This window comes from Canis aureus, chromosome 15 (genome assembly GCF_053574225.1).
Source record: "Canis aureus isolate CA01 chromosome 15, VMU_Caureus_v.1.0, whole genome shotgun sequence".
Classification (NCBI taxonomy): Eukaryota; Metazoa; Chordata; class Mammalia; order Carnivora; family Canidae; genus Canis; species Canis aureus.
The window spans coordinates 61,792,171-61,805,021 of record NC_135625.1 but is presented as its reverse complement, the minus strand read 5'-3'; the positions used below and the strand labels follow the sequence as shown (position 1 = coordinate 61,805,021).

Sequence of the window (12,851 nt, the reverse complement as noted above, 5' to 3'; positions counted from 1 at the left end):
CTTCTGCAATTGAAAATGAGATTGTTTTCTTAATTTCTTTTTCTACTGTTTCATTATTAGTGTATGGAAATGCAATGATTTTCTGTACATTGTACATTGATTTTGTATCCTGCAACCTTACTGAATTCACTTATTGGTTCTAGTAGTTTTTTGGTGGAGTCTTTATGGCTTTCTATATATAGTATCATATTATCTGCAAATAGTGAAGTTTTTACATCATCTTTACCAATCTGAAAGCCTTTTAATCCTTTTTCTTCTTTCATTGCTGTAGCTAGAACTTGCAGTAAATGCAAGTTGAATAAAAGTGTTGAGAGTGGACATCCCTGTCTTGTTCCTTATAACAGGGGAAAAGCTCTTAGTTTTTTTTTTGTTGTTGTTGTTGTTTGTTTTTTGTTTTTTTACCACTGAGTATGATATTAGCTTTGGTTTTTCATATATGTCCATTATTATATTGAGGTATGTTCCCTCTAAACCTACTTTGTTGAGGGTTTTTGTCATGAATGGATGTTGCACTTTGTCCAACACTTTTTCTGCATCTATTGAAATGATCATATGGATGGTTTTTATCCTTTCTCTTATTGATGTATGACATTGATTGATTTGCAAATATTAACAATCATCTTGCATCCTGGGAATAAATCTCACTTCATTGTAGTGAGTAGTTTTTTTTTAAGATTTATTTTTATTTTTTTATGATAGACACAGAGAGAGAGAGAGGCAGAGACACAGGCAGAGGGAGAAGCAGGCTCTTTGCTGGGAGCCCGACACGGGACTCGATCCCGGGTCTCCAGGATCACGCCCTGGGCCAAAGGCAGGCGCAAAACCGCTGAGCCACCCAGGGTATCCCCAGTGAATAGTTTTTTTACTGTATTGTTGGATTCAGTTTGCTAATATTTTTTGAGGCTTTTGCAACAGAGATATTGGCCTGTAGTTCTCTGGTTTGGGTAATGTCTTTATTTGATTTTGGTATCAGGGTAAAGCTGGCCTCATAGAATGAATTTGGAAGTTTTCCTTCTTCTTTTTGGAATAGTTTCAGAGGAATAGGTATTAACAATTCTTTAAATGTTTGGTAGAATTCCGCTGTGAAGCCTTCTGGTTCTGGACTTTGGTTTGAAGGGAGTTTTTTTTGATTACTTATTCAATTTCATTGCTGGTGGTTGGTCTGTTCAAATTATCTATTTCCTCCTGATTCAGTTTTGGGAAGTTATGTGCTTCTAGGAATTCATTCATTTCTTCGAGTTTGTTGGGATATAATTTTTCATAATATTCTCTTATAATCCTTTGTATTTCTGTGGTGTTGGTTGTCATTTCTTCTCTTTCATTTCTGATTTTGTTTATTCTCTCTCTCTTTCCATTTTGATGAGTTTGGCTAAAAATTTGTCATTTTATTGATCTTTTTAAAAAATCAGCTCCTGATTTCATTTTTTAAATCTATTTATGATAGTCACACACAGAGAGAGAGACAGGCAGAGACATAGGCAGAGGGAAAAGCAGGCTCCATGCACGGGGAGTCCGACGTGGGACTCGATTCCGGGTCTCCAGGATCCCGTCCTGGGCCAAAGGCAGGCGCCAAACTGCTGCGCCACCCATGGATCCCAGCTCCTGATTTCATTGATATGTTCTGTTGCTGTTGTTTTGGTTTTGGTTGTCTTTAGTTTCTGTTTCATTTATTTCTGCTCTAATCTTTATTATTTCCTTCCTTCTATTGTTTTTTTTTTTTTTAATTTTTTTTTTTTTTGTGGTTGTTCTTTTCCTACCTCCTTTAGGTGTAAGGTTAAGTTGCTTATTTGAGATTTTTCTTGTTTCTCGAGGTAGGCCTGTATTGTTAAAAATCTTTCCTCTTAGGACAGCTTTGCTGCATCCCAAAGATTTTGGACTGTTGTGCTTTTATTTTCATTCGTCTCCAATTTACAATTGTTATATCTTCTTGTTTGTTCTGTTTATGATTATATAGTGTCCTTCTTTATCTCTCTTTACAGTCTTTATTTCAAAGTCTGTTTTGTCTGATGTAAGTATTGCTGCCAGCTTTCTTTTCACTTCCATTTGCTGGCTAAATTATTCTCCATTCCTTTACTTTCAATGTGCTTGTGTCTTTAGGTCTGAAGTGAGTCTTTTATATAGCCATATATCTTTTGATTGGAGCATATAGTACATTTCTGTTCAAAGTAATTACTGATGAGTATGTACTTATTGTCATTTTGTTGCTTGTTTTTGGTTGTTTTTGTAGTTCATCTCTGTTCCTTTCTTCCCTTGTTTTTATTCTCTCAAGATTAGTTGACTTTCTTTCATGATATACTTGGATTGCTTTCTCTTTATTTTTTGCATTTACTGGTTTTTGATTTGTGGTTACCATTAGGTTTGTATATAACACCTTCTTCATATAAGAGTCTATATTAATTTGGTGGTCATTTAAGTTTGAACCCATTCTACTCCTCTCCTCCAATATTTTAGGTATATGATGTCATATTTTCATCCTTTTATTTTGTGAGTCTCTTGACTGACTTTTACAAATATAATTTTTTGCGTGTGTATGTTTCCTACTTTTCTTACTTTTACTTTTGGTCTTTCTTTCCACTCAAAGAGTCCTCTTAACATTTCTGTGGGGCTGGTTTAGTGGTCATGAATTCTTTTAACTTTTGTTTGTCTGGGAAACTCTTTTATCTCTGCTTCTGTTATGAATTATAGTCTTGCTGGATAGACTATTCTTGCCTGTAGATTCTTTTTCGTTTTAGTATTTTGAGAATACATGCCACTTGCTTCGGGCCTGCAAAGCTTCTGCTGAGAAATCAGTAGATAGACTCATGAGGTTTCCATTGTATGTGACTGTTTTCTTTTCTTTTGCTTCTTTAAAATCCTCTTTCTTCACTACTTTTTACCATATTTATTACTGTGTGTCTGGTGTGGACCTCCTTAGGTTGATTTTGTTGGGGACTTTCTATGCCTCCTGGAGCTGAATTTCTATTCCCCTTCCCACATTAGGGAAATTTTCAGCTATTACCTCTTCAAATGAATTTTCTGACCCCCGTAGTCTTTCTTCTCTTTCTGAGATCCCTATAGTGTGAAGGTTATTGTGCTAGATGTTGTTGCCGAGTTCCCTGTCTCTTCTCATTTTGCACAATTTTTTTCTTTCACCTCCTCAGCTTCATTACTTTCCATTACCCTGTCCTCCAGGTTACATTACCCTGTCCCTGTTCTTCTGCTTCCTCTAATCTACTCTTTATTCCATTTAGAGTATACTTAATTTCACTTATTATATTCTTCATCTCTGATTTTTTTCCTCTTTGTTGAGAGTCTCACTGATGTTCTACACTTTTTTCTCAAGTCCAGTGAATATCTTTCTAATCATTACTTTAAATTCAGGCATATTACTTATCTCCATTTCACTTCCATCTCTTGCTGTGATTTCGTCCTGTTCTTTCATCTCAGACATATTCTTCTGTCTCCTCATTTTTTCTAACTCTCGGTGTCTGTTCCTCTTTGTTAGGAAAAGCAGTTGCAACTCCTGCTCTTGAATGTAGTGGCCTTATGTAGAAGAGATCGTGTAGTTCCTGGCAGTGTGATGTCTTCTGTTCCCTGGAACCTTATGCTTCAGAGGTGTCTCCAGGTGTTGACATGTGCTGAGCCACTTTTTAATTCAGTTCAGTCATCTGCAGTGGCTTTCTTTGCCACTGTTGGTCCTTATGGTGTTAGTTGGTCAGTCTGGGCCTACCTTGAGCTTTATTCAGGCAATTTTAATAGATTGTTGGGAAATTTAATGAAAAAGATAAAAAACATACCTGTGTATATCTGTCACCAAAAAAAAAAAAATCATAAACAGGCCATAAAGACATTTTTAAAGTACCAACCATAACATAATAGAAAGAATTCTGCTCAACACATTCTCTAATCATAACACATTTAAAGAAGAAGTAAATGATGAAAATATTAATAAATTGCTTAATTTCTTGGGATATCAAAACACTTATTTAGGGGTGCTTGGGCAACTCAGTTGGTTAAATATTTGCCTTCAGCTCAGTTCATAATCCTGGGGTCCTGGGATCAAGCCTTGTGTCAGGCTCCCTGCTCTGTGGGGTTTGCTCCACCCTCTGCCCCTTCCCCCAACTCGTGCTTGCTCTGTCTCTCACTCTCAAATAAATAAATAAATACAATTTAAAAAAAAATACTTTTTAAAGTAAAAATTAGCTTAAAAAATTTAGAATACAATAAAAATCTATTTTAAAATAATAATAATCACAAGTCTGCACAGCATAATGTGTTGAGATGTGACCAAAACAGTGTTTAGAAGAAAATGGACTCATTTAAAGGTCTTTCATAAGAAGAAATAAGAAAGAGATATTAATGAAAAAAACTAATATAGTGTAAAATTCCAGAATAGAACAAAGTACTAATCCAAAGCAAAATAGGAATATAATATAAAAGCATGAATTAATAACATGGAAAATAACTGGTATAAATCATACATAAAATTAAGAGCTGGTTATTTGAAGAGAAGAAAATTGATAAATCTGATAAATATAGTTTAATAACTGTAGAATAATTCTAGTGCATAAGGAGATCTGAATGGATGGATACTCATACATCTTCCATATATCTCTTGGATATCTGCAGCATTTATCAATGAAAAAAACATTAAAGTACACACACATGCACAAAATCCTAACATTCCCCAAATTAATCTTTTTACTGGATTCTTCTCTTTCTGGTTATCAAATGTTGGAAAGGCCTATGTTCTGATCTCTTAGATTCATCCCTACATGATCTCCTCTGGTCCTTTGGCTTTAAAGATAATCTACTTAAATTCAAATGTCCAATTTGCTATGTCTACCTTTGATCTTTCTGATGATCTCTAGATGTTTATATTTAATTTCTTACTCAATACCTCTAATTCAGTGTTTTAAAAGCATCCTTCAATTTAAACACTTAAAGCATAACTCTCTACATGCACCTACTCTCAATTTTCTTTCCCTTAGGAAATGGCACCAGAATTCAAGAGCTCCTCAGGTATCAAATCTAGGCATTATGCTTGCTATATCTCTCTCATCTCATCTCATCTCACATGGAATCCATCGAGTAATTCTATTGTTACTATTTTTGAATATACCTAGAATTCAGTTGCTTTTTCTTTTTACCACCTCTATTGCAATTGCTTTAATTCATATGATCATCTCTTGCCTGGATTTTGCAGTAATTCCAATAGGCTCCTAACCAGCCTTTCTGCTTTTCAACACCACCTCCCCAGGGGACTGGCTTATACTTTAAAAATATGTCCAGTGACTTCCCATCAGACATAAAGGAAAGTTCAAAGTCCCGCCTCCCATCTCTTGGTTGACTCCTTCACTCCTTTGGCACAAATGTCAGATCACATTATCAAAAATGATGCTACATTACCAGTACCCTCCACTTCTGTCCACCTCCGTTTCTGCTTTATTTTTTCTCAGCACCTAAAATTGCAGTATTCTTTTGTATATGTGTTTGTCTGTCTATGTCTCCTTCTGGATACCAGATCAATTCATATACCTTTGTCCTGTCCCCACCTTTATTACTTTTTTAAAAAATTTACTCAGAAACAGCAAGTATATCTACACAAGGGCAGCCCGGGTGCCTCAGCGGTTTAGCACCGCCTACAGCCCAGGGTCTGATTCTGGAGGCCCGGGATCAAGTCCCACGTCAGGCTCCCTGAATGAAGCCTGCTTCTCCCTCTGCCTGTGTCTCTGCTTCTCTCTCTCCCTCCCTCTCTCTCTCTCTCTCTCTCTCTCATGAATAAATAAATAAAATCTTTAAAAAAAAGAGTATCTACACAAGAAGGTGAAGTGGATGGAAATCTGGAGAAGGTGGTGCATTCTCTGAGGCTGCGGAAGGTCCTCTGTATCATGCATGATCAGAGGCAGGTACAGTGAACACAGTAGTTTGAATACATGCTAGGAATTAGAGCTTTCACACAAAATGAAGATGCTATGACCTCAGTAGAGAACAGCTATACTGATAAATGCCTGCTAGAAATACAGACAAGCCCTGGAAGTACTAACTGCAAACTATAAATAGGAGAATGAGAGTTGAAGTGTGCTTCACCCAGACTATCTTTCTAATTCCAGGGTGGTGCCAGAATGAATTCTTTATTTTTCAGGTGAGTCTCTTTAATATAAACAAAGCATGCTGGCTTTCATCCACCTCTCAGGGGAGAATCTTAAAACAAAGAAAGAATTAAAGAATTATCTTATGGCTTCTCACTACCCCAGGTACTGTGAGCATGGAAGTGCTGCAAGAGAAGTTGGGGGATCTCTTGACAGCCTACAAGCCTTCCAGGAAATTGGCTGCCCCCAGGTTTAGTTGGGGGAGGAACAGCACTTTAAGTGAATTTCAGTAAGCTCGGGAGGAACAGCCTGGACAGGGGTTCATGTCGTGTAGTTACAGACATTCACAGTCAGCCCCTGGATCATCTCTTTTAGAGAACCACAAAGTGTGATTCTGACCCTTCCCAGGATTGCTTAGGCATTGCAGCCTCAGTTAATCTACCAGTCTTTTAAACATAGATAGTACAAATCTAATAACATCCTTACATTTCAAACATAGCATTGGCACCCAAACTCAAACTGCTGTACTAAAATCAAGTGGCATTCGCCAGTTCTATATTTATGTACCAGGCTTTAGAAAATGTACAAGAAAAAAAAGAAAAGAAAATGTACAAGACAATCTGGAAAGCACAGTTAAAAAAATTTCATTTCAAAATAGGATTTTCTTGGGAAACCCCAGGCTCCAAAAGAGAATTGTCCTGGAGACCCCTTATCAAGACAGCCACACAAGTAGATCTAGAGCAGGATAGAGAGAAAATATACATTTTCTTAAATCTAGAAATTTCATCTTCTTCAATTAAGAAGAGATAACACCTGGTGACTAGACATGGGAGAATCTGATTTTAGGAACCAAATGATGGGATAGGACACAATTTCTCTTTCTCCATTGTTAGTTCCATCTCCTGAATATAAGCTCTACTTTTACACAGGCTTCTAGCAGCTGTGGGGATGAATCTTTCTCCTTTACACTTGTCAAACCTGGATTAGGGTGGGCTTGGGAGCTTCTCCTAACAGACGGGAATCTTGGACCTATTTTAACCCAGACCGATGTAGGGCACGTGACCACTCTTGAATCAATCACTGTGGCCAGGAGGATACCAGGCACTGATTGATTATAACGGAGGTAATTGCATTGGTGAGGCAGTGTGTGTGTGCGCGTGTGCACGTGTGTGTGTGTGTGTGTGTGTGTGTGTGAAAGAACTCTGATTGGCTTAGGTCAAATGGGACCTGCCCCAAGTATGGTGGTGGAATCAATCCACCTAAATTGCATTTCCAATGGGATATGAGTGGAAATGGCTGTCAGAGAGTTTATTGGAGTTATTACTAAGTCCTGGATTTCAAATGATTTTTGTTTTCTTTTTTGCATTTTTTTGTATATTTTTTATTGGAGTTCGATTTGCCAACATAGAGCATAACACCCAGTGCTCATCCCGTCAAGTGTCCCCCTCAGTGCCCATCACCCAGTCACCCCAAACCCCCGCCCATCTCTCCTTCCACTACCCCTTGTTTGTTTCCCAGAGTTAGGAGTCTCTTATGTTCTGTCACCCTCACTGATATTTCCCACTCATTTTCTCTCCCTTCTCATTTATTACCTTTCACTATTTTTTTATATTCCTCAAATGAATGAGACCATATAATGTTTGTCCTTCTCCGACTGACTTCTTTCACTCAGCATAATACCCTCCAGGTCCATCCACGTCGAAGCAAATTGTGGGTATTTGTCGTTTCTAATGGCTGAGGAATATTCCATTGTACACATAAACCACATCTTCTTTATCCATTCATCTTTCGATGGACACCAAGGCCCCTTCCAGAGTTTGGCTGCTGTGGACATTGCTGCTATAAACATCGGGGTGCAGGTGTCCCGGCGTTTCATTGCATCTGTATCTTTGGGGTAAATCCCCAGCAGTGCAATTGCTGGGTCATAGGGCAGGTCTATTTTAACTCTTTGAGGAACCTCCACACAGTTTTCCAGAGTGGCTGCACCAGTTCACATTCCCACCAACAGTGCAGGAGGGTTCCCCTTTCTCCACATCCTCTCCAACATTTGTGGTTTCCTGCCTTGTTAATTTTCCCCATTCTCACTGGTGTGAGGTGGTATCTCATTGTGGTGTTGATTTTTATTTTCCTGATGGCAAGTGATGTGGAGCATTTTCTTATGTGCTTGGTGGCCATGTCTGTGTCGTCTTTGGTGAAATTTCTGTTCATGTCTTTTGCCCATTTCATGATTGGATTGTTTGTTTCTTTGCTGTTGAGATTAATAAGTTCTTTATAGATCTTGGATACTAGTCCTTTATCTGATAGGTCATTTGCAAATATCTTCTCCCATTCTGTAGGTTGTCTTTTAGCTTTGTTGACTGTTGCTTTTGCTGTGCAGAAGCTTTTTATCTTGATGAAGTCCCAATAATTCATTTTTGCCTTTGTTTCTCTTGCCTTCATGGATGTATCTTGCAAGAAGTTGCTGTGGCCAAGTTCAAAAAGGGTGTTGCCTGTGTTACCCTCTAGGATTTTGATGGACTCTTGTCTCACATTTAGATCTATTTTGAGTTTATCTTTGTGTATGCTGTATGTGAATGGTCTAGCTTCATTCTTCTGCACATGGCTGTCCAATTTTCTCAGCACCATTTATTGAGGAGACACTTTTTTGCATTTTTGTTTGTTTCTTGTTTTGATTTTCAAATTTACTATAAGGAATATTTTTTTTGTAATAAAAAAGAAAATAGAATGCAAAATAAAATAAAATTAGAAACTAAAGAATATACAGTAGGGAAAATGTTAAAGCTATTTTTAAAATGTTAGGCACAGTTAATACAATAAAAAGATAACTTAATGAATTTTTAATAAAAATACAATATATCAACATTGGATCAAGAAATAGAAAATTATAAGAACGGAGGGGGAAAATGGGTAAGTTATCAAAGAGGCACGCTTCCTTTCTCTACCTGCCCTATTCATCAGAATTTGAAGTGGTTTTTTTTTTGCATATTTTTTGAAGTGTTTTTTTTTATAAAGATTTTATCTATTTATTTTAGAGAGAGAGAGAGTGTGTGTGTGTGCGTGCAAGTGGAGTGAGGGTAGGGGTTTAGGGAGAGATATAATCCCAAGCAGGCTTGTGATGAGCGTGGAACCTGTGTAGGGCTTGATCTCATGACCTTGAGATCATGACCCCAATGGAAACCAAGAGTCAGAAGCTTAACTATGAACTTCGGGCACCTGGGTGGCTCAGTCCATTAGGCATCCAACTCTTGATTTTGTCTCAGGTCATGGTCTCAGGGTCATGAGACTGAGTACTGTCTGGGCTCCATGTTCATCATGAGCCTAGCCTGTGTGGGATTCTCGCTCTCCCTCTGCTTCTCCACCCCCCTCGAAAAAAAGAAAGAAATATTTCTTTAAATTTTCAAAAAGTAAATGGTCTCTTGTTTGCAAAACATGCCATTATACTTATGGTGGATATTCATCATGTTTGTGGATAACAAATATCTTTGAACACCTTTCTAGAATTGGGGAATTTTCCATTTTATAAATCCTACTTCTCCAGGACCAGAAGTCAGGCAGTGCTCTCCCAGACTCTCCTGTAATTAGGCACAGGCTATTACCAATCAGGTAATAATAATAATACCACAGGTTTTACCAATCAGAGATACCTGCACCAGACATCAGTTGCAAAGTAAAAAATCGGAGAAATAGTGTGGACAATCCTGGGGCAAATGTAGTGCCAGAGCTTCTGTTGTCTGTTCCCCAGCATCACTAATGGGAGCCACAGGATCTGGGCAGCAGTGGCTGCAGGAGAGGTATGTTGGCCAGAACAGGGTGTGTTTCTGGGTTTTTTGCTGCATAGCCTTTGATTCTGTCTCTCTGCCCATCCCATTGGAATTTGTGAAATTCCAAATATCATTGAACAGATTCCCTTACTGAGGAAATTATCCAGAATAAGTTCTGTTGCTTGCAATAAAGAATTAGACTTATCAGGTAATTATCCAGATCATTCTATGAGACAATTATAGAATCTGTTTTGCAACTTAATAGGAGAGACCCTGTGTACCCTTTACTCCGTTTCCTCCAATGTTAACATAATGCAGAACTGTAGTACAATTTCACAACCAGGATGTTTTTTGTAATATTTATTTATTTAAGTGATCTCTATACTCAACATAGGGCTTGAACTCATAACCCCAAGATCAAGAGTCACACGCTCTTCCAACTGAGCCAGGCAGGTGCCCCACAACCAGGATATTGACATTGATACGGTTAACATACAGAACATTGCCACCACAAGAATCCTTCATGTTCCCCTTTTATAGCCATACCTACTTCCATCCTATCTCTACCCCTCCTTATCCCCTGGCAAACACTAATTTGCTGTCCATATCCATAATTTTGGCATGTAAACTTTGTTATATAAATGGAATCATTAAGTATGTAATCTTTAGGGTAACCACGCAGCATATGATTCATCCAAGTTGTCCCATGTAATGTTACTTTGTTCCTTTTTATTGCTGAGTAATATTCCATGGTATGGGTTACCATGGTTTAACTATCCACCCACTAAAGGGCATCTGAGTTGTTTCCAGTTTGTTCATTACAAATAAGGCTGCTACAGATATTTGTGTACAGCTTTTAGGTGAACATAACTCTTTATTTCTTTGGGATACTTGCTCAGGAGTATAGTTGGCCAATAATATAGTAGTACCTCACTTAGTTTTTAAGAAACTGTCAAATTGTTTTCCAGAATGGTTGTACCATTTTACATTCCCACAACCAATATATGAGTAATCCAGTTTCTCTGCATCCTCCCTAGCACTTGGTTGCCAATATTTATTTTACACATTCTGATACATGGTAGTGATATTTCATTAAAGTTTTAATTTGCATTTCTCTAATGGCTAATGATATTGAACATTTTTCTTTTCTTTTTTTTTTTTTAATACTTTAGCATGTTTTTTTTTTTAATTTTTATTTATTTGTGATAGTCACAGAGAGAGAGAGAGAATGAGGCAGAGACACAGGCAGAGGGAGAAGCAGGCTCCATGCACTGGGAGCCCGACGTGGGATTCGATCCCGGGTCTCCAGGATCGCGCCCTGGGCCAAAGGCAGACACCAAACCGCTGCGCCACCCAGGGATCCCTGAACATTTTTCAATGTGCTTATTTGCCACCTTTACATCCATTTTGGAGAAATGCCTCTTAATGTCTACTGCCCATATTCTAATTGGATTCTTTGTCTTTTTGTTGTGGAGTTTTGAGAGGTTTTTAAAAATGTATGTCTTAGATACTAGTCCTTTGTTGGATATGTAGCTTGCAACTATTTTTTTTTCCTCAGTCTATAGTCTGTATTTTTATCCCCTTGACATGGTTTGGTGCACAGTAAAAAATTTTAATTTTGATGAAGTCCAATTTGTTAACTCTTCCTTCTAATGATTGTGCTTTTGGTCCAAAGGCCTGAGAACCAGGAGCACCAATGTCCAAGGGTAGGAGAAGATGGATATCTCAGCTCAAGCAGAGGCAGCAAATTTGTCCTTCCTCTTTTTGTTCTATTCAGGCATGTGGCAGATTGGAAGATGTCCACTCACCGTGGTAAGGGTGACCTCCTCACCTTCCCACCTCCCCCACAAGCTTCATTGAGATACAATTGGCATACAACATTGGGTGAGTTTAAGGTATACAATGTGATGACTTGCTACACATATATAAAGAAGTGAGTGGTGGCGTGGAAAAATACTAAAAAATAAAGGGCAAAGATCTTCCTTTTGAGACATTATTGACATGCACATATTTCAAACTTCAGTCTTTGGGCATTACACTACCTTCAAGTTTTTGCCATGTTTAATACCAACCCAATTATTATATTTCAAATATATTTTTTAATTAATTTGCTAACTTAATTAAATAAGCTTATGTATTCTAGTCTTGTACCTATAAAAGAAAAAGTATATATAGAAATTAAAATATTAAAAGCAGTCCATGTAGACTTGTCCCTAAATTGTTTCAAAAATCATACATTTTTCTTTCCCAGAGATGATCCCTAACTCTCAATATGGCTCCCTTTGAAAAAGCAATTAGAATGTCCCCAACCTTGACCCAGTGATCTATTTCTTCCTCCTCTGGTCAGCCTACCCAGTATTGCCTATGACATCAAGGCTTACTCGGGTTCACTCATGACAGGATTTATTGCTCCTTAGGAGGAAGCTTCTTAATTGTTATCACTAAAATCAAGTGATCTGAGAGGTAAATTGTCACTGATAGACATACCTGAGAGTGCTATAATATCTAGATAAATGTTCCATCCTTAATTTTGATGCTTTTAGCCCTGTCATTGTGAGCTGGTTATGGTCAACAATAAAGATATGATCTTTTTTTCCCTTTTTTAAAAATATGTAAATCTAATTAGCCAACATATAGTATATCATTAATCTCAGATGTAGTGTTCAACAATTCATCAGTTGCGTATAACACCCAGTGCTCATCATATCATGTGCCCTCCTTAATGCCCATCCCCCAATTACCCTATCCCTCCACCCACTCCTGCTCCATCAACCTTCAGTTTGTTTCCTAGAGTTAAGAGTCTCTCATGGCTTGTCTCCCTCTCTGATGACTTCCCAAATAGTTTTCCCTCCCTTCTCCTATGATCCTCTACAGTGTTTCCTATATTTTACATATGAATGAAACCATATGATAATTGTCTTTCTCTGATTGATTTATTTCACTCAGCATAATGCCCTCCAGTTCCATCTGAGTCAATGCAAATGGTAAGTATTCATCCTTTCTGATGACTGAGTAGTAT

The 12,851-nt window shown here is 37.7% G+C and overlaps 1 protein-coding gene across 5 annotated transcripts in view; it reads left to right on the top strand.

The window, feature by feature from the left end:
• LOC144285016 (uncharacterized) overlaps positions 1-12,851 on the top strand; it is a 293,890-nt gene that overhangs the window by 277,512 nt on the left and 3,527 nt on the right. For all 5 annotated transcript variants that reach the window (XR_013353385.1, XR_013353390.1, XR_013353389.1 and 2 more), the window contains 2 exons: positions 11,610-11,716; positions 12,779-12,816. The gene's annotated coding sequence lies outside the window, so the exon portion shown is untranslated. The remainder of the gene's footprint in view (positions 1-11,609; positions 11,717-12,778; positions 12,817-12,851) is intronic.